Genomic DNA, 13696 nt, shown 5'->3' with positions numbered 1-13696 from the left:
TGCAAGAATTCCGGTTTATTCAGGATAGTAGGATAGTATGATGCTTGAGCTCGTTATTTTTTTTAACTCGATACGCCATATGTTGATGCGTCAACATGGTCAAAGCATTATCAATATTTTGTCTAAATAAACAGCTGGCTACCGTCTTTGCAGCTTGGATAATTTGGAGCAACAAAAGCACCGTATTTACCTGTTAATTAAACCACGTTTTGAAACAAACTTGTCAGCTTACTTTATCTCGGCTTATTGATTGAGCTGACCCTTATGAAAATGGCAAGCATTTTTGCAAGCTTGCAAAGTGGTTGCGCATGCTTGCATTATACAAGGTTGTGCAAACAATTCTGCAAGCTTGCGCCAAGCTTATTTTTGGAACAATACGGGCATGCGCAAGCTGGGAAATCGTCCGTTGCATGCTTGCAATTCGCAAGCATGCTTGCAATCGCATGCATGCACTGCAAGCAGTTTGCTTGTTGCATGCTTGCATTGAGCGTGCTTGCGCCCTGCATGACCTCGATCACTGCGTGCTTGCCTCTGCATGCTTGCAGTTGCTTGCGCAGGCATACAAGAGCTTGCACAAGCTTTTATTTGGAACAATATGGGCATGCGCAAGCTTTTACTGCAAGCACCCGCAGTGTCTTGGCCAATGCTTGCGCAAACAAGCCCATCTTTCACAAGCATGCGCAAGCTTGCAATACGCATGTGCAAGCTTGCCGTGCGCATGCTAAGTGTGCGCACGCAGTGCGATATAGACATCAGGTCCAATTTAATTACAAATATCGTATTTCGCCTGTAACTGTAAACCTACTAATTTGTATTTTTACACAACATTCATGTTTCTTCAATCTGCAGCAGTTTATTCATAGATACATCAGTTTTTGCCATCTTTTCGCTTCATATTTTACTAAAGTACACATACTTTAGAGCGGTTTAACTGATGTTTACATCCATGAACAAGTGGATGCATTGTGATGTAATTCTGATTACATTTCATATTTTTGTCTATTGAGATGGCAGCAAGCTGAGAGCCTATGAACAAATTTCATGACACAGTTCTAATACTTGGCTCTTCCAAGGAAATAATACAGATAATACAAAATAATTTTTCTAGACTTGTTTACAATGTTCAGTAACATGTTATAGTTGGATATATTTTCAGACAAAAATTATACACTTCACATCTGGTTGTCGTGCTTGGCAATAAATTCTTCTTTCAAGTAACTACAGTACAATCTTGCAAAATAATATGACTTTCTACATGTGTAGTTATTTCACCCGGCTGTACCTTAAACATTGATTTTGCATTCTACATGTAGTTGTTTTAGTTCACTGCTACATGTTTTTGGTTCCCCATTTACACCTTGAAGTTAAGCTGTTAACAAATCAAGAATGAAAGACATACTGGATTAATAATATCAATAATTGTTGGAAACATTTCATATCATTTTACATAATTCATAGCTACGATACGTAGGAGCAACACATTTTCCAAAAAAATACTGATCATATACGAGAGGGTACATCCAAAAGTTTTTGACATCACCCAGAAGTGAAAGAGCTATTATACCGATGAAATTGTGTCAGTGTAATCACTGGTCCTTATGTACATAATGGTCCAAAATGGTCTCATAAGTATGTTTACTTTCTTTACAGGTGGCGCTAGATGGGCAGTAGGCGCAGAACCTGCAAGATGATGAAAATTGAGGCACGCATGCGTGATTAAGTTCCTGCATTTGAAGGGTTAGGCCTACAATGCTCAGAAAATCTATGATGAAATGAAAGCAATCTACGGTGAATCGGTGATGATTGCCCATCATATGGCACTATTGCTTTTTGAAAAAGGAATTTCCAAACTGGCCATATGTCCCTCACAGATGAGCCAAGAAGTGGGCGTCCATCACTTACGGATGATGCGGCCACAGTGAAAAAACTCAAGAGAGTGGAGGACCTTATCATGAAAAGGTTATGCGCCTACTTCCCATCTAGCGCCACCTGTGAAGAAAGTAAACATACGTATGAGACCATTTTGGACCATAATGTACATAAGGACCAGTGATTACAATGACAAAATTTCATCAGTATAGCTCTTTCACTTCTGGGTGATGTCAAAAACTTTTGGATACCCCCTCGGATATTGCAACAGGTTCAGCAGGTTTGGTTGGTAAATAAAGAACTAAAATACATTTAAACCGTCAAAAACCATGCTAAAAAAACTGTCTTCTTGCTAAAAACTGCTTGGTTTCGATCGGTGGTTTGACAGATTCAAAACATGATCATGCCGATTGCTGATTTCATTTCGCAGTATAGGTATTTTAAGTCTATCCAGATGTAATTTACATAATAAATAAGCATCATTGGCAATAGGTTTACCATTTTCACCCCCATGTGGCAGCGAAATCAGTGCGTATTTTATTGAGCGCATCAGCTTCAAATCGCTATCATTCGCTCAAAGCGCTGGTGTACACGCTTAAAGACGCTACATAGATACACAAGCGAAACAGCTTTCTCAACGCGTTAACGTCACTGTCACATTAAGGCGAAAAATGGTATAGTCATCCAGCAAATACACTCAAATGTTCCTTTTTTTTTAAATTGTCAATTTAAAATCAAACAATAAAAGGCTGGTTAATGTGGCTTAAATGATGTTACTTAATACACTGTAGATACAGTGGAAACTGGTTACCACAAAAACTGTTTACACAAGATTCTGAAACACAAAAAGTCCCAAGCATAATTTAAACAATTAACAAAAGACCTGATTACACACAACCCTTTCAATCTGAGGCCCTGACAATTTTGTGTTAATGAGGTTCCACTGTATATTTTTATATTATTAGCTGTGCATATTCATGAGGCCTAAAAAATGCATTGCCCTTAGAGCTCCAAATCAAGGTCCGTCGGACATAACTATTCTTTATATATTTTTACCACAATATTAAAGAGTTGCTTGTTATGAATTACAAACAGGTCAGATATTTGACCAATTTTATACCACAATCAAAAGTTTTGATCGATCCATTTTACACTGCCTCAAAATGAATAAAAAAAATGGTTAAGTTTCATGCGCATGACTCCGATAAATCCATCTTTGACAAGCAAAATTAGTGCAAAGTTCTTTTTTCACATGACTTTTTTGTGTAACATCTTAACTCGTCATTTTGCATGGCTGATTTATGTAGAGCATTTTCTTCTTGGTGCGTTGCCATTGTTGGAAGTCTATTCCTGCTGCAGTAGGGTCACATTTCAGCAGCAACTGAAAGCAAATTGTAGATAAGTTACTGTTAGTTACACTTCAATTAGCAAAATGAATATTCCCGCTTACACATCTGAAACAACACCGTTCAGAAAAAATATTTTGTATCGGTGAGAAATTAGGAATAGGATCATTAAAGTTTTTCACTTTAGCCTCATCAATTAAACCAACACAAATTGTTTTGGTGAACATTCAAAATGGAATTTTGACAAATGACAAAGGTCAGGAAACTTTAGGAAAATCTTACACTTCTAAAATTTTAGTCAGGGTCTACAAAAAATGTATGGCGGGTCAGATATTTCCACATCACTTTTTCCCCCACCAGGGCTTTTTCCACCAGGGCAGTGAAGGATACAAATTTACATTTTAATGGATGAGTAAGGTCTTAAGCATAGCCCCATTTTTCTTCATCAAAAGTGACATGTTGGTGCCAGTATCAGAAGAAAGCTCATACGTATGCATTTTTATCAAGTAAAATAATACAGTGGCAACTCGTTAACACAAACCCTCTTAACACGAAGATCCTGATAACAAGAAGTTATGTTTTACATTCCCAAGCATACATTTCACATGTTATTAGAACTGGATAACATGAACACCTGATAAGGCCACGCGTTTTGAACTCGCCACCCAAAAATGGTGGTGTTGTTACGCTTTTCCAAATCGAGACTCGTTCAAATTGTTATATCTCTGCTTAAACAAAAGGTATTGAAGTGTGTTTGGTGTCATGTTGTAGCTAAATGTGTGCCCTAAAAGACCTCCAAAGGAGAATTGTTTATCAGCTAAGATAGTGGAGTTAGAGTTGTTTGAGTTCAGAATGACCGAGGTGGGGGATGAGGCGGTGGCGGATGAGGCGGTGGCGGTATGTGCAAAGTCTATGGGAAATAAAGATTTTGTGTGTGCTGTAGCGTTGAATCAACTGATCATATCTTTGCATCCATATGGGCTACAGACATGGTTAAGAGCTCTTTTGAAAGATTATTTATTCTGCTAATTGTTTTAATCATTTTGAACTCTTTATGATTGGTTTAGTCTATGAAATGCAAACTTTTATGTGCAAAACTACCTGTTTTCATATTAAACACTGTAGTAAGCAATGCGGATGTCTTCAAAATCTAAAAGTTGCCCTAAATTTTTAATTACTTATCCTATCATAGTCAAAGTTTACATTTTCTGAGAGGAAATTTGATGAGGAATCTAAATATGGACTTACTTTTTTTGTATGGGCTAGGGGTAAAATGTTTCAGTTCAAAATATGTTGAATTGTAAAAAATTTGAACATATTTTGGGACACCCTGTATTCGAGATTACCAAACAGCTGTGATTTTTTTTCTTCCAAAATCAGTGGGCTCCCCCTAACCTCTAACCAAATCAATGTTGTTTACTTTCAGTTTATAACTGCAAGTTAGTAATAAGCAATGCACTAAGTGACCCATTTTTTATTTGGATTTTTTTTATTCCACCCTGTATAACTTCAAGGTCACCCTGTACAATGAGTTGAAATGTGTATATTTAAATTGCTTATGCCTTCAGCTTTCCAAAAATGTATACTTTTGCTAGTTAAGGGTTGATAGTTGTGGAGATATTCTAATTTGAAACTTGATTGGTGTAAAAATTCATAATATTTGTGATGTAACGCTATTAAGGGGTGGGGTATGAGCGTTTGGACAGTATTTATTTTGGGACATTAGAGCACATCAGACATATCGAATTGCAATCTGAATCTGAAGAATGTCATTCTGATATCAAATAATTTTGATTTTTGAAATTCGCAATTTAATACACATTTTATGGCAAATCATTAAAATTGATATTTTTGATATTTAACAGTACTTGAAGTAAACTTTATAAATCTGATAATTTATACTTTAAGTGTATGTAGGTGGGATGAAAAGCCGACGATCAATTGAAAATTTTGACCTTTCGTATTGAAGATATGGATTTTTTTTTCCAAAACACCCAAAAAAATTAGGTCTTTTTGGGAAAAAATCCATATCTTCAATATGAAAGGTCAAAATTTTCAATTGACCGTCCGGCTTTTCCTCCCTGCTACATACACTTTAAGAATATGTCATTAGATTTATATAATTTACTTCGAGGACTGTTATATATCAAAATGTGAAAAATATCAAATTTTTGTAATTTGTCATAAAATTTGTATTATATTGTGATTTTCAAAAAATGAAAAATTATTTGATATCAGAAAGACATGCTTCAGATTCAGAATGCAATTCGATAGGTCTGAGGTGCTCTCATGTCCCACAAAAATACTGTCGAAACGCAATAAACGCTTCATTCTAGATCCCTTAAAGGGTGGCGAGTTCAAAACACGTGGCCATAACAAGAAGTAAAATTTGAATTCTGCACAACTTTGTGTTAATGAGTTTCCTCTGTACCGTACTACAATTTATTGCTCGAGATATTAAAGTTTTGTTTGATGGTACGAACAAAATGTAGGGAATTGGGATTACCACACGGAACGGAAGTGCATCATGTACTATCCTATGGGGAACTGTTGTAACCATTTTTGTTAAATTTATATCGAAACCGTACCTTTGGTATTTGAGTGAATTCCTCCAGACTGTAGACAGTGTGTATGATATATCCATTGGGTCTTGTACTTTTCAAGCATCACGGTTGCCTGTGAAAAAAATGCATGAAATTAAAAATGGCATTTGACAATTAAGCTGTACGTCTGAGCGTAAGTTTTGGGTGGCGGAGATGCAGTCATTAAAAAAAAACAATATTAATTGCAGACCATGCACAGAGCATTTGGTTTTTTGGTTGTGAAACTTTTTTAAACTGTTGCGATTTGGTAGTTCACAGGATCTTGCGAATGGTAGTGACAGGTACATAGTACATGACTACATGTAAGTCACATGAAAATTTTCAAGCGCAATATTGAGATTACCATCGCTGTATTTTGAAAAGTAACACCCTAGGATAGCAAAAGTATACATTTTTGGAAAGCTCTTGGCCCAGGGATTCCAAAAAACCCTTAAAATTAGTTTATTAATGTAGGCGTGATACCCTAAAAAATATTTTTCAACACATTTACACCAACGGGTTGAAATGGTATAAAAATTCACCAGACATTTTCTTATACACATTGTTTTTCTATCGTTCAGCTCTATATCAATCATTGGAAAGCTAATGGTCTCAACTTTTCAAAACTGCATTTTAAGAATTAAGGGGTACACATGAATGAAAATCAGTACCAGTAACCAAAGTAAGCTTCATCTAAAATGAAAAAAAAAAATGCTTGCATTTTTTACATTATTTCTTTCCATATACACCCTACATTAGTTCTGATACCATTTTTAGATTCCTTGGACCAATAGCTTTCCAAAAATGTATACTTTTACTATCATAGGGTGTATAGATAATTTCCAAATATGACCATTGGTACCCAAATCGGTGCATGACAGAAAAATTAGACCGGTGACCCAAAATCAGTGATCTACCGTACCTTGCTCACCGAACGCTTCACATTCGTTCAGGGTTGTACATTGTAGCTAGACCAAGTTGAGTGCCGGCTAATTTTACTATCAAATTAGAGTGCTGGCTCGGGGCACAATCTTTTTAGCGAACATGAGGGATCGGGGAATAGCAAAGGGGTATACCCCAAAAACAATTTTAGGTTTTTACTCTTTTTATGATGAATAAATCATTTGTGGAAAAAAAATTAAAATTTTGTTTTTTTTAATTTTTTTTTTTTTTTAGTGCAGGTCGGCCCCAACCGGCACGGCTACAACCCTGCATTCGTTGCTAGAGACTAGAGAGACCATTGCATTCAAAATCTAGTCGGATTTGCTAAAGCACCTGTGCTGTGTATTTAAAAGCAATGGAAGTACAGAAGTAAACACAGCTGATCACAACGGGCGATCGCATCAAAAATTTAGACTTTTCAAAATAGCCCAATTTTAATTATGACGGTCGACAGTACTTTGGATCCAAGTTTAAAAATTAACAGAATAAATATCATCCGTTGCTAAAAATGTCAACGCTGTTCGACCAAAAAACGAAAGCAACATATTATAAACTCAGCATCGAATGAGTATTGTGTACAAATTCGAAGCTAGAGTTCTCATCGAGTCCATACCGATACCTACTGAAAAAAAACCCGATCATGCGACAGTTTCATATGCTACTGCTAGTCTCTTAAATTGTATAGTCAAACTAGTTCTCAACATGCTCAAGTAACACTGTGCATACTCTCATGAACTGTGCAGTGTGCATCTTGTGAGTATAGTACATCATCGTCACGCGTCATCATGTACCGTACTGTACATATCATGCCAAAACAATGTCACATGAATATAGGTAAGCTTATCAATTTGATTTTAAAAATTAAATCAAAATGTCGACTGTATATATACTTACAGTTTACACACCCCAGGTACACACACACCTCGAGCTGCCACTCATCAGCCGATATCGTCATGCATGTCCAAGTTGTCTATCATGCATTTGCATGGATCATTTTGGGATGGTTAACGCAAATAACTGTTGTCCGTGCATCATCACAATCTCAGAATCTGTTGTTTAAGCTTTACTACGTTGTGTCACTATCATATTTGTCTTGATGGCGATACTCGGCCTCAATTGTTAGTGAACCCAATAAAATTCCTTTTCTGTAACGCAAAATTTGGCCCAAAATTTGGACAAAAACTGCAGCTCCAACTGCCATGACTGTTTGAATGTGTAAGCTGCCATGGTATTTCCGGTTGCAGATCCCTTTTTTCTAGGAGCACCATGCAGATTTTGTTCATGTTTAAAAACATGAACAAAAATTCCCTTTAAAGGGATGGTTAGGCATGTTAGGGACTGAGCCCAGGGAACTGAGTAATGAGCCCAGGGAGAGGGGAGGGTAAAATTTCGGGGAGCAAGAAATTTTGGCAAGCCAAAAGGGGGGGCAAGCCATTTTTGGCAAGCTGGGGGAAGCAATTTTGACGCCATATGAGGCGCCTTTTTAATTAAACGCTATAGGCTTGGGAAAACAGTATGCAAACGCTTTGATATGCAAAATTTCCAGCTTGCTGTGCTCTTAACATATATCTAGACCATTTAAGGTTTGGAAATTGGGATCCCAAAAATTAGCATGTTCAAAGGGGGCAAAGATTTTTTGGCGGGGACTGAGGTGGGGGGGCAATCGATTTTTGGCAGGCCAAGAGGTGGGGGGGATTTTTGGCGGGCCTTTCGGAAATTTTACTCCCCCCCCCCTGCTCATAATTATTGTACAGCCCCTTAGTTGCCTCAGATGCCCATTTTGTATTCTTGTACGGTACTTCCTAAAAAATACCGACTTATTTATTATTAGTAGCTAGAAAAATGGACATCAGTTGGAAAGAATTTGGAGTGGTATTCAGAGAAAAAGATTCTTAGGGGCTAATTATGCCCCTGTACTCAGGAGGGGATAATTCAATATTGGTTAGGGCAAACAAAATGGACAGGGGGAGCAATTTTGGCAGGTGGAAACAAATCTGAAGAAACAAAATTTGCAGTAAAAAAATAATCTAAAGAACACAATTTTTGCATTATATTTTATTCATTTGTTGCATTGATTTTTTTAGGTGGAGCATTAATTTGATTCTCCGAATTTCGACGTGCCCGAGGCATTACAATTTATTAGATTGTGCCGTCCCGGATTGTGCTTCAAAATTTTGTTCAGTGCAAAGTTCTGCAATTAAACAGTTGGTCTGACAGCTATGTGCTTGCATCGTGGCAGGTGCTTGCTGCATGCAAGCAGACAGGTGCTTGCATTGCAAGCTTGTTTTGCGATTACAATTTGCAAGCACATTGATGCTTGCAGGATGCATGCAGCTGGTTTGCTTGCAGTGTGTGCAGTTTGCAAGTGCTTGCGCAACCTTTCGCAAGCACTTGCATGCATCCGCAAGCTAAATGCTTGCAGTGCATGCAGTTTCCATAGTGCTTGCGCAACCTTTCGCAAGCTCTTGCATGCATCCGCAAGCTCAATGCTTGCAGTGTTTGCAGTTTGCATAGTGCTTGCGCAAGGTTGTGCATGCTTCGCTGTTACTTGCGCAAGCTTGCAGCAAGCGTGTACATGCTTGCTGCAAGGTTGCGCAAGCTTTTTTTGGTGATTGCATTTTCGTAAGGGGACTCCTTACAAAATACTGTCATCAATTTCACTTACGGTATCCGAAATTGGACGCTATACTGTTTGATATATTTCTACTGTCGCGTCGTCAAAACTTCGATCATGAATTCCAGTAACTCGTCTAAAACAGTTTGTGAGTTTACTAAGGATCTATCCGATCCTGCATCTGCTTCAGAAATTCTTGTGAATCAAATGGAAATTATTTTCAGTTTTGTCATCACACCAATTCTTGCTATATCTGGACTAGTCGGCAATAGTATCTTTCTGTTGGCGGTTTTTCATATCAAGACCATGCGAACCAATTTGAATGTTTTCGTTTCGCATCTCGCAGTAGCTGATATGTCATTTTTGGTAATAAATGTGTTTTGGAATATTATGGCTAGATCTTTCTCACAGATTCGGTTTGACATACCGTTTCTGAGATCTACTCTTGGGAATTCACTGTGTACCCTTTTAACATTTAACTTCAGATTGTGGCCTACAGCTTCTCTTGGATTCGTATCTATCATATCTTACGAGAGATACCTAGCTATGTGCAAACCGACAAAGTACAAAGTAATGAACACAAAGATACATGCCAATAAAATTTCTGCATGTGTTTGGGTTGTATCCACTATAATATCAGCAACGATATCGGCAAGTTTAGACTACAAGTACAGAAATTTTTGCTTACGATGGCCCGATAGTCCCGCTTACAACAATTTACCTGCTGTTACCAGCATCTGTACTATTCAAAATAAAATAAGCGCGGCTGTAGGTGGGTTTGTGACATTGTTTCTGTACTTTATCGTGCTTGGTATTAACTGCATTCTATTCCTTCTAACTGGACTCTCATTGTGGCGTCGCCGTTCAAATAGGAACCAGATTGAAAAGGTTAGGATGCAAGTCACGCGCACTCTGGTAATCAATAGCGTCGTCTTCTTTATCTGCCAAACTCCACTGTGTATTTTTCAAGTTGATGTAATTTTTGACGGAATTGGTCCTGAATTTGATCTTTTGAAGAAAAGCGCGCTGATTACTTCTGCTGTCGGGGCTATGATTGCCATATTTAACTCCTGCATTAATCCCTATTTGTTTATGGCAGGTAGCAGACATTACAGACATGCTATGCGCGATGCGCTAAAGGAGGTGTTCTGCTGTAATTATGGTATTGGAAGAAATAAGAATAATGCGAGTCATGACAACAGTTTAAGTACCATAAGTAGTGGACAAAGGGTTACGGAACCGTCTACTTCTGGACAGTCGTTGTAAACATTGGAAAACAAAGTGTAAGTCACCTGAACGCTGAACCGATTTCTTTGAATAACATGTTGAATTGCAATTACAAAACAAATGTTTGTTGTTCAAAAGGAAGATCAAAAGGCTTTACCCAAACTGAACATCGCCCTCCATGTATCCGTCAATCTTCAAAGAGATTTATAGTTTAAGTACAATTAATAGCGGGCAAAGAGTGGACATTGTAAACATAGTAAAAAACAAACTATATTAATCTGAACTGCTGATGAACCGGTTTCATTAATTCTATGCAATAAAATCTTGTATAATCTTGCTTTGGATGCTAATGCCTATCTCTCTTGGTCAAAATCATGTCAAAAACGGGAGTACGCGAATTTTGCAGAGAATTATTTGTATAAAGGTTAGAACATGGCCGTATTGTTTTAGCCATATACTTATAACTAGGACGATTAACTAGGAATGACATGCTAAGAAGATGACATAGTGATCATTAATAGAACCAAAATGTGCGACTTTTGCTTCTCCACGAATAAACGGAAGTGACAAAGAAGATCGGATGATGTACTTTTAGCAGATAATGAATTGACTCGTGTAAGTAAAATAACAAGACATTAACTAAAAAAAACCTTTCAAACTTATTTATTTTATAGCGTTTACTATAAAGAGAAAGTCATTTACGTTGCAGCTCCCTCATAAGTTTTAAGCAATTCTACTTGACAGCTTTATTTTTTTCCTGTCCCTGAGATGACCAGTTCAACAGCTTGCCACACACCACCAATGGCAATCAATACAATCGACCACAAGACAAACGGAGCTGTGTACAAATTATAAGTGTGATTGTGTTTCAAACTGTTTACGAAAGTTACACCCAGTGCATGCACAAAATATATTTCCCAATGCAATGTATACATTTTCACATGAAAATAAGCAATTTTGGATGGGACAAAAATTGGCTTCCACTGGTATTGAATTCGACCACCCGGTCCTACGGCGAGAGCGCTAACCAATGTTGATGTACGTGTGCATTTTAAAGTGTAGCCTATATCATATCATATCATATTAGAGAGATTGCGATTTCCAAGTACCGTACGCCCGTCGATCTATTCAAAGTTACTCTCCTGTATTGAAGCGAGGTCACGTAATTAGCCAGTTTTTAAGATTTTGCACGTTCGAAATGAACGTGGAGACATCATTGAAAATGCACAAAATTTGTCCATTTCACAATACTTTAAAGACAGTCAAGGATAATGAACATACATAACTATTATTATGATCCTTTTTGTTTGTAAGAAATTACAAAAAAGCAACAGGGAGGTGTGAAAATTTGATTTCATTCACACGCGGAGTTCATTCGTACAGATTGTCCATTGAAATGCATGTGAGATCGGCCATATAAAAATGATATTGTGATGTGCAATTATGATACAAACATGCCTTGCAAACGCACGGTCCGCGTTGAAATTGACATTTTACGGCGGAAAGACTGTTCACGAACGCGACTAATTTTCACCACGAAAAAATATTAATTTGAAAATAAAGTCATGATATATGCATGTAGTGGTCCTGAATCTACATAAGCACTGCAAACAATCCATTTTAAGGGTCCACAAGAGGGCCGAATGCTGTAACCAAAGTCGTTGATTGACTATACACAGCTAATAAATGTATAAACGTACATATAAACGTATAAACGCACGTTAAACGCACGGTACACGTGCCGCGTATGGAACATCGCAATCTCTGTATTGTAGCCACACGCGAAAACAGAGTGAAAAACATACTTTACAGTAGGTTGTACTATCACACCCCAACGAATTTAGACTAGTAACACATTGCTTGATAACATAAATACACTTTGGAATTATTTGTCATATATAGTTTAGTCAAAATTTAGCCAATCTTGGCCGCCCAAGTTGACGTCACGATAATACGTAATCAAAATATCTTCACAACCAATTCTAAATATGAAAGCAAAATTATGTTTTTTTACAACATTTGGATACAGGGGAGAAATCGACGAAGAAAGGTAATCGTGAGCTCTGAATCGAAATTGTTCACTCGATTGTTTGGCTTGAGTAGCCTTCTCTTCCTTGATCTTTATCTTCAAGTCTGTCTCTCTCTGTGGGTTTCAAATAGAATAGCCGATTGCATTTAAAATACATAATCTCTCTGTGAAACACATTTCTTAAATCCTATTGCCGTTTATTATTAATCATTTTATTCATCTTCAAAGAATTCCATGTATTAATCAAACATTTTCAAAATAGATCGGCAAAACTTCGAAAACATCAAGGTGTAAGATATTAATTATACAGTAATTTCAATATTATAGGACAAGTTCTTAAAATCTAAAAAATTCGTTTGAAAGTATAGGCCTATACATGCTTTAAAAAAATATAAATTATATATTCATAGTTTACAAATTCGACATTAAATGGGTATGAACCGGTATATAGTATTACCTATATACTTCTGGGACACCTTGTATATATATATTTAGAGTATTATTATATCTAAAAACAGTTCTACAACTACACAAAGTTTTCAACTGATCATAAGCAAAAAATAAATAAAATAAACAAACAAATTCTAAACAACAACAACAAAACAGCACTGAATTTAAATAAAATCCAGAAAAAAGTCTGCATTGTTAAAGTGCTGTCCGTTTTGTATAGCCTTTCTTCGTACCGCGTCTCGAGAAACAGGCTCTTACAAGTGTAACGGTATAGGCATTATGATCATAATCATTCGACTCAACCGAAGCATACGTAATGCGCAAATGGTTTTGAAAAATAGCCACGTTAGTCCAATTGTCTTTTGTTGGTCAAGGCAACCGTCATAACCTAATAATACTCACAACATCTCAAAATCGCACACAGACATCTCAAAATGCGATGTTCTGACTATTGACAATGATTGATAGCTATTGATAAACATCCTAGCTCGTCCCATTGAGAAAAGAAATCTCCATTTTGCAGTCATATTGCATGTGATATCAGATCATGCAACTTTGCGAAGGATTTTTTAAAACAAATCTGTTACTCTGTTGGGGATTGCGTGAGAGAAGTTACGATTTCATGTAAGCAAATCTA

At 36.9% G+C, this 13696-nt stretch overlaps 1 long non-coding RNA gene across 1 annotated transcript; it reads right to left on the bottom strand.

The window, feature by feature from the left end:
* Nucleotides 1-833: 833 nt before the first annotated feature.
* LOC140153340 (uncharacterized) lies at nt 834-8092 on the bottom strand. Its single transcript, XR_011859096.1, has 3 exons — nt 7634-8092; nt 5804-5891; nt 834-3250 (listed from the first exon to the last, which is right to left on the bottom strand). It is a non-coding gene; the product is annotated as an uncharacterized lncRNA (long non-coding RNA).
* Nucleotides 8093-13696: the final 5604 nt, after the last annotated feature.

This window comes from Amphiura filiformis, chromosome 1 (assembly GCF_039555335.1).
Source record: "Amphiura filiformis chromosome 1, Afil_fr2py, whole genome shotgun sequence".
In the NCBI taxonomy this organism is placed as follows: domain Eukaryota; kingdom Metazoa; phylum Echinodermata; class Ophiuroidea; order Amphilepidida; family Amphiuridae; genus Amphiura; species Amphiura filiformis.
Note: the sequence above shows the minus strand (reverse complement) of the source record. Positions and strands in the feature narration are given on the sequence as shown.